This window comes from Larus michahellis, chromosome 15, assembly GCF_964199755.1.
Source record: "Larus michahellis chromosome 15, bLarMic1.1, whole genome shotgun sequence".
Classification (NCBI taxonomy): Eukaryota; Metazoa; Chordata; class Aves; order Charadriiformes; family Laridae; genus Larus; species Larus michahellis.
Window position 1 is genome coordinate 58,692 of NC_133910.1, and position 14,863 is coordinate 73,554.

Consider the following 14,863-nt stretch of genomic DNA (forward strand, 5'->3'; position numbering starts at 1 on the left):
TTTGAAGAGGCCACCTTCTTCAGCCTCAAAGGGGAGGTAAAGAGATGGGGAGGTCTGGAGGGATGTCCTGGGGGATGCAGCTGGATGCTTTCCCCGGCTGCAGGGGCTATCCCTGGCATCACAAGCCACCGGCAGACTCCGGCAGTCTCTTGGCCGACTCGAGCAGATCAGGGTGTTTCCCTTTTCCTCTGCAGGTTTGCTGGTGTATGCAATGCCTTCAGCTGGCAGAGAAAATGATGAGGGAGGCTTTGAGCTTGCTCAGAAGGAACTTCCCCGAGACCTTCCTTGGCGCCTTTGTCAAGGCTCAGGTGGAAAAGTTGCCTTGTGTCGCTTACGTGAGAAGAGCAGCCTGCCTTCTGCAGAAGGGCCGGTAAGGAGCAGAACTGAGAACCCAGGGGAGGAAGAGCCATTTCCTACCTGGTCCCAGACCTGCCTGGGCTTGAGGCCACACGTGACCTGACGCATGGCCCTTACAGGACCGAGGGGTTAAGGAGCGATGTGCGGGTGGAATGGGGAACGACAGAGCCCCACACTCCCTCCCCCCTGCACGCTCCTTCCCCCCTGGGTAAAAAGCAGCTCACAGCCGGGGCTGTGCCTGCCGGCACGCGTCGACGGCGGCAGGGCCTTGGTGGTGGCTGGGGACAGAGAGCTGCAAACAGGGAGTAGAGGCTGACGAGGGGCAGGGGAAGGAGCAGTGGGTGGTGGTGAGGTGTGAGAGCGAGGAAGCTCAGAGGGCGATAATCCTTTTCTTGCCGGTTCCCAGCTTTGCTTGGGCCCCCGGGCACTGTAGCGCCAACGCGCCCTCTCGAGCGGTCAGCTTCCCCTGGCGGCACTGCTTTGTTTGCCCCCTTCCTCTCCATCAGCTCCCTTTCCTCCCAGGAGGTGCGACTGGCTTGTCCGCCGCCCTGCTTTCCCCCAGCCCTGGCTGATTTAGCGCTGTACAGCGAGAGCCTCTGGGCCCAGCAGTTTCTCTCGTGCAGCAGGATGAAGAGGCTGGCCTGGCTGCTGCAGCAGAGCTGCTGCCTTTCCTTACTGGAGCGCCTCTTCAGCCTGGAGGGCACTTCCAGCGGACGGAGGTTCTCCCGCCTGGCAGCGCGCATGAAGGCCAACACGGACAGGGCGTTGGACTCCTGTTGGACAGCAGAACTCCCACCACGCACAGACTTAGGACACAGACAGATGCCAGCACAGACGCAGACACAGGTACAATTGGGCACACAGGCACCGTACAGAGACCTTCACAGACGCCGGCACCAATACAGGCAGGGACACCCGTACTGATACCATCAGAGATACCACCGCCCATTCCGTTGCAGGTGCAGATGCCGTTGTAGAGGCCGTGGCAGACACAGATACCACTGCAGACGCCCTTGCAGAAACCAGGTAGTCTTTCAGATGCAACTGCAGACGGAGATGCCATGGGAGAGACAGATGCCACACCAGATACCCTTTCGTGCGCCACTGCAGATGTAGACAAAACCGGAGTGCAGAGAGCATTGCAGATGCCCTTGCAGACAGAGGGAGCGTTGCTGATGCAGGTACCATTTCAGAGGAAGGCATCTTTGGGGATGCCGGTGCGGATGCAGATAAAATTGAAGATGGAAACGCAGATGGAGACCACGTTGCAGGTGCTGTTGCAGGTGCAGTTAGCGTGGCAGATGGTTTTCTTAAACAGGGACCATTCAGGACAACTTTACCGACTTCTTCTGTCACCAGAGCTGTATATTTGTTTTCCAAATAAAATGGTTCTTATGAAAACTCTGGAGTTCTGTTCTCCGCCATACAACTCTGCAATGACCAAGTCAAGTGGTATCGCCAGAGCGTTTCAATCTACTAGACTTCAGGAGACATTGATTAGCATTTGTAAAGCAACTTGACAGTGTTCTGGAGGGCTACAAAAGTAGAATTTGTAATGGCATGTTGCAGTTCCTTCTGTGTTGGATGGAGGAGTCAATATTAGTACAATTAGCCACTTCCCATGGCAAGCAGTTTTGAAAGAATCCAGCGTGTTTTGAAAGAATCGGGGAAGGAAGGCACTTCCTTGTGTTTCAAGCCTCTTCTGTCAAGGTACATTGGTACTGAAGTTCAAAAATAAGCACACATATTATGTGAGTTATCTCTGAAATAAGTCCGTTCACTGACAGAGAGCCGCCACAGTTTCTATTGTAATTTCACCAAAGACACCAAAGAGTAAGACATTTGTCAATGTCAGGCAGAGTTTGCCTTTGGTGAAGCCGTGTTGGCTGTCACCAATCACCTCCCTATTTCCCATGTGCCTTAGTAGCGTTTCCAGGAGGATCTGCTCCATGACCTTGCCAGGCACAGAGGTGAGACTGACCGGCCTGTAGTTCCCTGGGTCTTCCTTTTTTCCCTTTTTGAAAATGGGCGTTCTGTTTCCCCTTTTCCAATCAGCAGGAACTTCACCAGGCTGCCACGACTTCTCAAATATAATGGAAAGAGGCTTGCCGACTTCATCTGACAGCTCCCTCAGGACCCGTGGATGGATTTCATCTGGTCCCGTGGACTTATGCACCTTCAGGTTCCTCAGATGGTCCTGAACCTGATCTTCTCCTACAGTGGGCGCTTCTTCATTCTCATAGACCCTGCTTTTGCATCCTGCAACTTGGGTGGTGTGGGTGGAGCCCTTGCTGGTGAAGGCCGAGGCGAGAAAGTCATTCAGCATCTCAGCCTTCTCCGTGTCCTGGGTGACCAGGTCTCCTGTGTGCTTCCTGAGAGGGCCCACACCTTCCCTAGTCTTGCCTGTACCCGTGACGTACTCATAGGAGTTTTTCTTGTTATCCTTGATGCCCCTAGCCAGATTTAACCAGGCTGGGAAGTTTTCAAGTGACGTCCCTGACCCCGGCCCCGGGGAGGCAGCATACCTCCCTGTCAAGAGGGTCTGCGCGGCATATTGGGCCTACTACTATAACCCGCCTCTTCTCCCTTGCAGAGGCAGTTTTTAAACTGGGGGTAGGCCTTGCTGGTCCCGGCATCTCTTCTGGTGTAGCCAAACCATCTTCCATGCCATCCATGGGCTGGCCTCCCTCCTCAAGAGCCTCATACCTGTTGTGCAGAGGCACCTGGTTGGGGGATGTGGGCAAGGAGGGAGTTCGCTTCCCTCCCCTCGTAGGGACTAGCCTCCATTCACTGGCCTCCTTTTGGCCACTGCCTTCAGTGGCAGGGCGAAGGGACCAGATCTCCTTCAGCTCGGGGTTTTTTTGGGGGCTCTTCTGGTTTTTGACTCAGGGACCCGGTCAGAGTCTGCTTCCACCAATCCATTCCTTTCTCACTCTCCCTGATGCTCCGCAGCCCTTCTGTTTCCTCTTTCAGCTCTGCTGCCAGGCTGAGCAGATCATCCCCCTGGTGGCACCTCACGCAGCTGTCACCTCTTCTACCACCCACCAGCCCTGGGAGATTAAGGCACTCTCTGCAGCCGGCGACCTGGGGGGCTGCGTGCTTCCAGGGGAGCTCAGTTGGTACGGCCACGTCTGCTCTGGCAGGTGCAGCAGATGCGGGAAGCTGCGTCCTTCAGTTGGAGACCATGGCTGACCTTCCCCCCCGAGCGTCCTGCGCCCTTCCACGCGAACTGACGCGCCATGCCCTGCCTGCCCGCCCTGTTCACCGCACTCCCTTGGGCCGCCTTTGAAGGGGCTGGGGGCTGGCCGCTGCTGCTGCAGGCTCACTTGCCTCAGCCAGTGACCGTTGGTGGCGGTTACGCCTCCTTTAAACCTGCCGCGGCTGCTGCAGGCTCCGCCCCGGCCTCGTCAGACGCTCTCGCATCAGCTGTCAGCTGCGGGCTCCCTGCGGGTCCCTGCCACTGCCCGGTCTTCTCCCGGCCTCAGAAAAACTCGGAAAAAGCCCCTTTTCGCCACCGTTGCCCGGCTCTGCTGCCGACGTGCCAGCACCGGAGCTGTTTGCCTCGGCGAGTGACCTGTGCTTGTAGGTTTGCTGGCTTAAACCCTGTTTTTCATTTTACTGAGCCTCCACTGCACCAAGTGAAATTAAATTTCCAGTCTTTCAAGTACTCTTGAGCGTCTCCCTGTGAAGCTGTGAAAGTTACTGCATTGCTCAAAGCAATGATGAGAAGCTCTCTGTGGTTCCAATTTGTAGCTACCACATGCTTGGTGACTTGACATTTCAAAAAATGGGTCTCAGCTGACCCATCCCCACCTGTTTGGCTTCTGAAGGAAAAACACTCATTTTTTAAAAACGCGACATGACGAGGAGAGTATCTTCTCCGTTGTTTTTGGTCCTAGATACAAACATTGGGCTTTTTGTCCTCGAGGTGAGACTGACCCGGAACATCCCACACAGAATCTCAAATACAAGGTTGCCGACTTCACGCCAAAGGCAATTAGCAAGAAAGAAATACAGTCTCCTCTGTTGACATTCGGGGACAGGTAGAGGAGAGTACTTCATTACTTACCAATGAAGTAATGAAGAAAAAAAACCCAAGGAACACAACACGCGTATTTATGCATGTATCATCACATACTCATCCTTCAGCCCTCGGGTTTGGGCTTTCTGATTCTCGGCACAGTGCTGGATGGTTTGTTTGCCGCACACTACGTTCTCCTCCTCCACAGGAATTCGTAGTTAGTACCAACCGTTTCATTACAGAACCAGAGCACAACACAGAGGGCAGTCAATAAGTAGCGGGTTTTGGTTTGTTACTTAGGATCATAGGTAAGGCATTCTTACCCATGGTAAGAATATAATAAGGTATAAAGAAGAGAACGGTATAACTTCCAAGAGAAATTATGATCTACCAAGGTATAGATATATATACATAGAAAAGTATATATATATCTCAATTAATGTGGAAACATTCTTTGTTTTTATGGGACTGTTGAATTGGGTCTCTAAAGAGTCTCTTCTATCCCTACGGGACAGGAGAACAGCATGAAAGGAATAGGTTAGGGAAAACTGTTTGGGTTTTTCCTGCCTCAGGCAAGGGCAAACCCATTCGTGGGACTGTTTTTGCTCAAGGACCTGGAGGTACTTGGTGGGTGATGCTGGAGAATGGGGAAGCTCAATGTGTACCCCAAGGAAATTCGACCCTGGGTGAGAAGACTTAATTCCGAGCTGTATGATATTAACCGTTATATGATGCTAACAGTGTTCTAGAAGTGTTCTTCAGGATAACACAGTAGTGATGAAACCTGAATGTTGTGGTTTGGCCTCAGACGGCAACAAAGAACCATGTGCCGCTCGCTCGGGCCTTCCCAATACAGGACTCTTGGGTTGAGACAAAGGCAGTTTAACAGAACGGCAAAGGGAACAAGCAAACAACAACAATCACACGGACAGAGGAATATACAAACACGATCACGGAACCGCCGCTCCCCGCCGCTCACCGACCAGACCCGGGACGCCCCAGCCTGCTCCAAACGGTGACTTCCTGCCCCCTCCCCGGTCAGCTCAGGGTGGGCATGGCTCACATGGCATGGAATACCAGGAAAAATTAACCCTATCCCCGCCGGAACCAGGACATTATCCACCCCTTATTCCATACCATCTATGCCATGCCCGGATCTTACAGGTTCCAATGAATTGCCACCACTTTCCCCTGTCATATATATATATACACACATATATATTCATGCGGATATAATGCCCTTAGTTTATGGGCCATCCCTCCAAAGCGTCCGTTGAGTTCTTTTAATCCATGGCTTTGGGCTCCACCTGTTAGAACAGTCTCTCAGGGCAGGTGAGATGCTGGGTGGTGCTGGTCTGTTGCATGCTGTATTTTCGGAGGTTGTGACTGGTGCACCCGGTGTGGCTCATGCACACAATCCGTGGGCTGAAGACGTAGATCTTGAGGAAGTTGCTGGGCGCCAGCTGCTGAGGTCAGTTCTTATCCCATCACCCCTGTGCCTTACTCATAGTACAACTGATAGCAATTATAGTAATGAGCACATACAGTGAGAGTGTTACTTAGCAATTAACAGCACACAATTTGATTCATTGGCTATTCTCACCCAAAATCAGATCCCCATGAGGTATACGTCGGACTTCCCCATGCTGCCACATCACGCACCAAGTGCACCCAGGTCCTTGGGCAAAAGCAATCCCACGGATGGGTTTGCCTTTGCCCGAGGCAGGACTAACCCAGACTGTCTTCCCTAGCGTATTCTTCATGTGCACTACGGGGACTTCATCCCCTTCTACGGTACGTGGAAGTTTTGATTGGGCAGGGCCAGCCCCATTGGTAGATCCCCTGGTGTTAACTAGCCAGGTAGCTTTTGCTAGATGTATATCCCAATGTTTTAAAGTCCCACCACCTATTGCTCTCAGTGTAGTTTTTAACGATCCATTGTATCGTTCTAGCTTCCCGGCGGCTGGTGCGTGACAGGGGATGTGATATACCCACTCAATGCCATGCTCTTTGGCCCAGGTGTCTATGAGGCTGTTTCGGAAATGAGTCCCGTTGTCCGACTCGATTCTCTCTGGGGTACCATGTCACCACAGGACTTGCTTTTCAAGGCCCAGGATAGTGTTCCGGGCAGTGGCATGGGGCACAGGGTATGTTTCCAGCCATCCAGTGGTTGCTTCCACCATTGTGAGCACATAGCTTATTTGTTAGCTAGGCCTCTTCTAACTCTCTGAAATTAACAGCACGTTGTGTCTGAAACGGTTCGTTCAGAGTGATAAGACAGTTTGTGCCACAGAATGGTGTGCACAGAGACTCTTGATTATACTTATTGCTATAACAACCAAGGTCAGCCGGCTGCAGAGTGTGCCTTCGCCTCTCGGGGCTGGTGGGTGGTAGAAGAGGTGACAGCTGTGTGAGATGCCACCAGGGGGATGATCTACTCAGCCTCAGTGCTTATTTTCAAACTTCAGTACCAATGTACCTTGAGAGAAGAGGCTTGAAACAGTGCCTTCCTTCCCCGATTATCTCCCCGATTATGCAGCACCCTCAGGGGGAAGAGATGGAAACCAGACCGGCAGACACTGCGGCTACTGCAACCCCTGTGACAGCCACTTCGACTACTCCAACCCCCGTAGCAGCCACTGCCACTGAACCAGGGAATGAACCCGTGCCAGTATCAGTTGCCCCCATACAGAAGAAGTACACGAAGAAATCAGTTCGCTTAGTAAGAGATGATGATGAACCAGGGTCATCACGAGAGCAGGAGGAAGAGGCAGAACCAGAGATAATTATTCGATCCCTATCCTTGAGTGATCTGCAGGATATGCAAAAAAATTTTAGCCAACTTTCAGGTGAGCACATTTTCACCTGGCTGCTCCGGTGCTGGGATAACGGGGCCAGTAGCCTGGAATTAGAAGGTAGGGAGGCCAGGCAGCTGGGATCCCTGTCTAGGGAAGGCAGCATTGACAAGGTAATTGGGAAAAAGACCCAAGCCCTCAGCCTCTGGAAACGACTCCTGTCAGGTGTGAGGGAGAGGTACTCCTTCACTGAAGATGTTGTATGTCAACCAAGCAAGTGGACTACCATGGAAACAGGTATCCAGTAACTGAGAGAATTAGCCGTGCGGGAGATGATTTATTATGACTTGGACAATGCAGACTTACCCACAGACCCTGATGAGGTGCAATGCACAAGGCCCATGTGGCAGAAGTTTGTATGGAGCGCACCATCATCATATGCCAAATCACTGGCAGTAATGGAATGGAAAGGTGAAGAGCGACCAACGGTGGATGAGGTGGCTGGCCGGCTCCGGCAATATGAAGAAAGTCTCTCTTCCCCCCTTGTCTCAGCTGTGGAGAAACTGTCGCGGAAGGTCCAGCAACTTGAAGAGAATATCTCCTACTCCCCACCTGTACAGGCCAGTGTCTCAGCTATTAGAAGCAGGCATTTCCCCACTCAAGAGAGAGAGTACAGAGGGTACACACCACGAGGCACCCTGTGGTTCTACCTGCGTGACCACGGAGAGGACATGAGGAAGTGGGATGGACAACCTACTTCGATCCTGCGGACATGGGTAGAGGAGTTGCAAGGAAGGACAACCACAAAAGGGGATCCCTCCAGGAAAAGTGCAGTCCCAGTTTCCAGTGGGACGTTCCCCAGACAGAGCAGAAGGCCTGATGTTGCTTCTGATCCTCTTGAAGGAAGTTCCAAGTCATTTATGCAAGAAGTGAGTAATGGATACTATGACCAGTATTAGAGGGGCCCTGCCTCCGGCCAGGTGGAGGAAAGGGACAACCGGGTTTATTGGACGGTGTGGATTCGATGGCCTGGCACATCAGACCCACAGGAGTATAAGGCTCTAGTGGACACGGGTGCAGAGTGTACTTTAATACCATCAAGCTATAGAGGGGCAGAACCCATTTGTATTTCTGGGGTGACAGGGGGATCCCAAGAGTTGACTGTACTGGAGGCGGAAGTGAGCCTAACTGGGAATGAGTGGCAAAAACATCCCATTGTGCCTGGCCCAGAGGCTCCATGCATCCTTGGTATAGATTACCTCAGGAGAGGGTATTTTAAGGACCCAAAAGGGTACCGTTGGGCCTTTGGCATAGCTGCCTTGGAGACGAAGGAAGTTAAACAGTTGTCTACCTTGCCTGGTCTCTCGGAGGATTCTTCTGTTGTGGGGTTGTTGAGGGTCAAAGAACAACAGGTGCCGATTGCTACCGCAACGGTGCATTGGCGGCAATATCGCATTAACCGAGACTCTCTGATTCCCATCCATAAGCTGATTCGTCAACTAGAGGTTCAAGGAGTGATCAGCAAGACTCGCTCACCCTTTAACAGTCCCATGTGGCCGGTGAGAAAATCTAATGGAGAGTGGAGGCTAACTGTAGACTATCGTGGTCTGAATGAAGTCACACCACCGCTGAGTGCTGCCGTGCCGGACATGGTACAACTCCAGTACGAACTGGAGTCCAAGGCAGCCAAGCGGTATGCTACGACTGATATAGTGAATGCATTCTTCTCAATCCCTTTGGCAGCAGAGTGCAGGCCACAGTTTGCTTTCACTTGGAGGGGCGTCCAATACACCTGGAATCGACTGCCCCAGGGGTGGAAACACAGCCCCACCATTTGCCATGGGCTGATCCAGACTGCTCTGGAACAGGGTGAAGCTCCAGAACATCTGCAGTACATTGATGACATCATTGTATGGGGAAACACAGCAGAAGAAGTTTTTGAGAAAGGGGGTAAAATAGTCTGAATCCTCCTGAAAGCTGGTTTTGCCATAACACGAAGTAAGGTCAAAGGACCTGCGCAGGAGATCCAGTTTTTAGGAATAAAATGGCAAGATGGACGCCGTCAGATCCCAATGGATGTGATCAACAAAATAGCAGCTATGTCTCCACCAACTAGTAAAAAGGAAACACAAGCTTTCTTAGGCATTGTGGGGTTTTGGAGAATGCATATCCCAGATTACAGTCTAATTGTGAGCCCTCTGTATCAAGTAACCCGGAAGAAGAATGACTTTAAATGGGGTCCTGAGCAATGACAAGCTTTTGAACAAATCAAACAGGAAATAGTCCATGCAGTGGCCCTGGGGCCAGTCCGGGCAGGACAAGATGTTAAAAATGTGCTCTACACCGCAGCCGGGGAGAACGGCCCTACCTGGAGCCTCTGGCAGAAAGCACCAGGGGAGACCCGAGGTCAGCCCCTGGGGTTTTGGAGTTGGGGATACAGAGGATCCAAAGCCTGCTACACTCCAACAGAAAAAGAGATATTGGCAGCATATGAAGGGGTTCGAGCTGCTTCGGAAGTGGTTGGCACAGAAGCGCAGCTCCTCCCAGCACCTCGACTGCCGGTGCTGCGCTGGGTGTTCAAAGAAAGGGTCCCCACCACACATCATGCAACTGATGCTACATGGAGTAAGTGGACTGCACTGGTCACACAGCGAACTCGAATGGGAAACCCCAGTCGCCCAGGAATTCTGGAAGTGACCATGGACTGGCCAGAAGGCAAGGATTTCGGAATGTCACCAGAGGAGGAGGTGACGTGTGCAGAAGAGTCCCCACCATATAATAAACTGCCAGAAAATGAGAAGAAATATGCCCTGTTCACTGACGGGTCCTGCCGGATTGTGGGAAAGCATCGAAAGTGGAAGGCTGCTGTGTGGAGTCTTACACGAAAAGTTGCAGAAGCCAGTGAAGGAGAGGGTGAATCGAGCCAGTTTGCAGAGGTGAAAGCCATTCAGCTGGCTTTGGACATTGCCGAGCGAGAAAAATGGCCAGTACTTTATCTCTACACTGACTCATGGATGGTGGCAAATGCTCTGTGGGGGTGGTTACAGCAGTGGAAGGCAACTGGCGGCACAGAGGCAAACCCATCTGGGCTGCTGACCTATGGCAAGATATTTCTGCCCGGATAGAGAATCTGGTTGTGAAAGTACGCCATGTAGATGCCCACGTACCGAAGAATCGGGCCACGGAGGAACATCAGAACAACCAGCAGGTGGATCGGGCTGCTAGGATTGAAGTGTCTCAGGTGGATCTGGACTGGCAACATAAGGGTGAACTATTCACAGCTCGATGGGCCCATGACTCCTCAGGCCATCAAGGAAGAGACGCAACATACAGATGGGATCGTGACCAAGGGGTGGACTTGACCATGGACACTATTGCACAGGTCATCCGTGAATGTGAGACATGCGCTGCAATCAAGCAAGTGGAGCGTTTGAAGCCTTTTTGGTATAGAGGACGATGGCTGAAATATAAATATGGGGAGGCCTGGCAGATTGATTATATCACACTGCCACAAACCCGTCAAGGCAAGTGCCATGTGCTCACAATGGTGGAAGCAACCACTGGATGGCTGGAAACATACCCTGTGCCCCATGCCACTGCCCGGAACACTATCCTGGGCCTTGAAAAGCAAGTCCTGTGGTGACATGGTACCCCAGAGAGAATCGAGTCGGACAACAGGACTCATTTCCGAAACAGCCTCATAGACACCTGGGCCAAAGAGCATGGCATTGAGTGGGTATATCACATCCCCTGTCACGCACCAGCCGCCGGGAAGCTAGAACGATACAATGGATCGTTAAAAACTACACCGAGAGCAATGGGTGGTGGGACTTTAAAACATTGGGATACACATCTAGCAAAAGCTACCTGGCTAGTTAACACCAGGGGATCTACCAATGGGGCTGGCCCTGCCCAATCAAAACTTCCACGTACCGTAGAAGGGGATGAAGTCCCCGTAGTGCACATGAAGAATACGCTAGGGAAGACAGTCTGGGTTAGTCCTGCCTCGGGCAAAGGCAAACCCATCCGTGGGATTGCTTTTGCCCAAGGACCTGGGTGCACTTGGTGCGTGATGTGGCAGCATGGGGAAGTCCGACGTATACCTCATGGGGATCTGATTTTGGGTGAGAATAGCCAATGAATCAAATTGTGTGCTGTTAATTGCTAAGTAACACTCTCACTGTATGTGCTCATTACTATAATTGCTATCAGTTGTACTACGAGTAAGGCACAGGGGTGATGGGATAAGAACTGACCTCAGCAGCTGGCGCCCAGCAACTTCATCAAGATCTACGTCTTCAGCCCACAGATTGTGTGCATGAGCCACACCGGGTGCACCAGTCACAACCTCCGAAAATACAGCATGCAACAGACCAGCACCACCCAGCATCTCACCTGCCCTGAGAGACTGTTCTAACAGGTGGAGCCCAAAGCCATGGATTAAAAGAACTCAACGGACGCTTTGGAGGGATGGCCCATAAACTAAGGGCATTATATCCTCATGAATATATATGTGTATATATATATATATGACAGGGGAAAGTGGTGGCAATTCATTGGAACCTGTAAGATCCGGGCATGGCATAGATGGTATGGAATAAGGGGTGGATAATGTCCTGGTTCCGGCGGGGATAGGGTTAATTTTTCCTGGTATTCCATGCCATGTGAGCCATGCCCACCCTGAGCTGACCGGGGAGGGGGCAGGAAGTCACCGTTTGGAGCAGGCTGGGGCGTCCCGGGTCTGGTCGGTGAGCGGCGGGGAGCGGCGGTTCCGTGATCGTGTTTGTATATTCCTCTGTCCGTGTGATTGTTGTTGTTTGCTTGTTCCCTTTGCCGTTCTGTTAAACTGTCTTTGTCTCAACCCAAGAGTCCTGTATTGGGAAGGCCCGAGCGAGCGGCACATGGTTCTTTGTTGCCGTCTGAGGCCAAACCACAACATTCAGGTTTCATCACTACTGTGTTATCCTGAAGAACACTTCTAGAACACTGTTAGCATCATATAACGGTTAATATCATACAGCTCGGAATTAAGTCTTCTCACCCAGGGTCGAATTTCCTTGGGGTACACATTGAGCTTCCCCATTCTCCAGCATCACCCACCAAGTACCTCCAGGTCCTTGAGCAAAAACAGTCCCACGAATGGGTTTGCCCTTGCCTGAGGCAGGAAAAACCCAAACAGTTTTCCCTAACCTATTCCTTTCATGCTGTTCTCCTGTCCCGTAGGGATAGAAGAGACTCTTTAGAGACCCAATTCAACAGTCCCATAAAAACAAAGAATGTTTCCACATTAATTGAGATATATATATACTTTTCTATGTATATATATCTATACCTTGGTAGATCATAATTTCTCTTGGAAGTTATACCGTTCTCTTCTTTATACCTTATTATATTCTTACCATGGGTAAGAATGCCTTACCTATGATCCTAAGTAACAAACCAAAACCCGCTACTTATTGACTGCCCTCTGTGTTGTGCTCTGGTTCTGTAATGAAACGGTTGGTACTAACTACGAATTCCTGTGGAGGAGGAGAACGTAGTGTGCGGCAAACAAACCATCCAGCACTGTGCCGAGAATCAGAAAGCCCAAACCCGAGGGCTGAAGGATGAGTATGTGATGATACATGCATAAATACGCGTGTTGTGTTCCTTGGGGTTTTTTCCTTCATTACTTCATTGGTAAGTAATGAAGTACTCTCCTCTACCTGTCCCCGAATGTCAACAGAGGAGACTGTATTTCTTTCTTGCTAATTGCCTTTGGCGTGAAGTCGGCAACCTTGTATTTGAGATTCTGTGTGGGATGTTCCGGGTCAGTCTCACCTCGAGGACAAAAAGCCCAATGTTTGTATCTAGGACCAAAAACAACGGAGAAGATACTCTCCTCGTCATGTCGCGTTTTTAAAAAATGAGTGTTTTTCCTTCAGAAGCCAAACAGGTGGGGATGGGTCAGCTGAGACCCATTTTTTGAAATGTCAAGTCACCAAGCATGTGGTAGCTACAAATTGGAACCACAGAGAGCTTCTCATCATTGCTTTGAGCAATGCAGTAACTTTCACAGCTTCACAGGGAGACGCTCAAGAGTACTTGAAAGACTGGAAATTTAATTTCACTTGGTGCAGTGGAGGCTCAGTAAAATGAAAAACAGGGTTTAAGCCAGCAAATCTACAAGCACAGGTCACTCGCCGAGGCAAACAGCTCCGGTGCTGGCACGTCGGCAGCAGAGCCGGGCAACGGTGGCGAAAAGGGGCTTTTTCCGAGTTTTTCTGAGGCCGGGAGAAGACCGGGCAGTGGCAGGGACCCGCAGGGAGCCCGCAGCTGACAGCTGATGCGAGAGCGTCTGACGAGGCCGGGGCGGAGCCTGCAGCAGCCGCGGCAGGTTTAAAGGAGGCGTAACCGCCACCAACGGTCACTGGCTGAGGCAAGTGAGCCTGCAGCAGCAGCGGCCAGCCCCCAGCCCCTTCAAAGGCGGCCCAAGGGAGTGCGGTGAACAGGGCGGGCAGGCAGGGCATGGCGCGTCAGTTCGCGTGGAAGGGCGCAGGACGCTCGGGGGGGAAGGTCAGCCATGGTCTCCAACTGAAGGACGCAGCTTCCCGCATCTGCTGCACCTGCCAGAGCAGACGTGGCCGTACCAACTGAGCTCCCCTGGAAGCACGCAGCCCCCCAGGTCGCCGGCTGCAGAGAGTGCCTTAATCTCCCAGGGCTGGTGGGTGGTAGAAGAGGTGACAGCTGCGTGAGGTGCCACCAGGGGGATGATCTGCTCAGCCTGGCAGCAGAGCTGAAAGAGGAAACAGAAGGGCTGCGGAGCATCAGGGAGAGCGAGAAAGGAATGGATTGGTGGAAGCAGACTCTGACCTCCCTGAGTCAAAAACCAGAGGAGCCCCCAAAAAAGCCCCGAGCTGAAGGAGATCTGGTCCCTTCGCCCTGCCACTGAAGGCAGTGGCCAAAAGGAGGCCAGTGAATGGAGGCTAGTCCCTACGAGGGGAGGGAAGCGAACTCCCTCCTTGCCCACATCCCCCAACCAGGTGCCTCTGCACAACAGGTATGAGGCTCTTGAGGAGGGAGGCCAGCCCATGGATGGCATGGAAGATGGTTTGGCTACACCAGAAGAGATGCCGGGACCAGCAAGGCCTACCCCCAGTTTAAAAACTGCCTCTGCAAGGGAGAAGAGGCGGGTTATAGTAGTAGGCCCAATATGCCGCGCAGACCCTCTTGACAGGGAGGTATGCTGCCTCCCCGGGGCCGGGGTCAGGGACGTCACTTGAAAACTTCCCAGCCTGGTTAAATCTGGCTAGGGGCATCAAGGATAACAAGAAAAACTCCTATGACTACGTCACGGGTACAGGCAAGACTAGGGAAGGTGTGGGCCCTCTCAGGAAGCACACAGGAGACCTGGTCACCCAGGACACGGAGAAGGCTGAGATGCTGAATGACTTTCTCGCCTCGGCCTTCACCAGCAAGGGCTCCACCCACACCACCCAAGTTGCAGGATGCAAAAGCAGGGTCTATGAGAATGAAGAAGCGCCCACTGTAGGAGAAGATCGGGTTCAGGACCATCTGAGGAACCTGAAGGTGCATAAGTCCACGGGACCAGATGAAATCCATCCACGGGTCCTGAGGGAGCTGTCAGATGAAGTCGCCAAGCCTCTTTCCATTATATTTGAGAAGTCGTGGCAGCCTGGTGAAGTTCCTG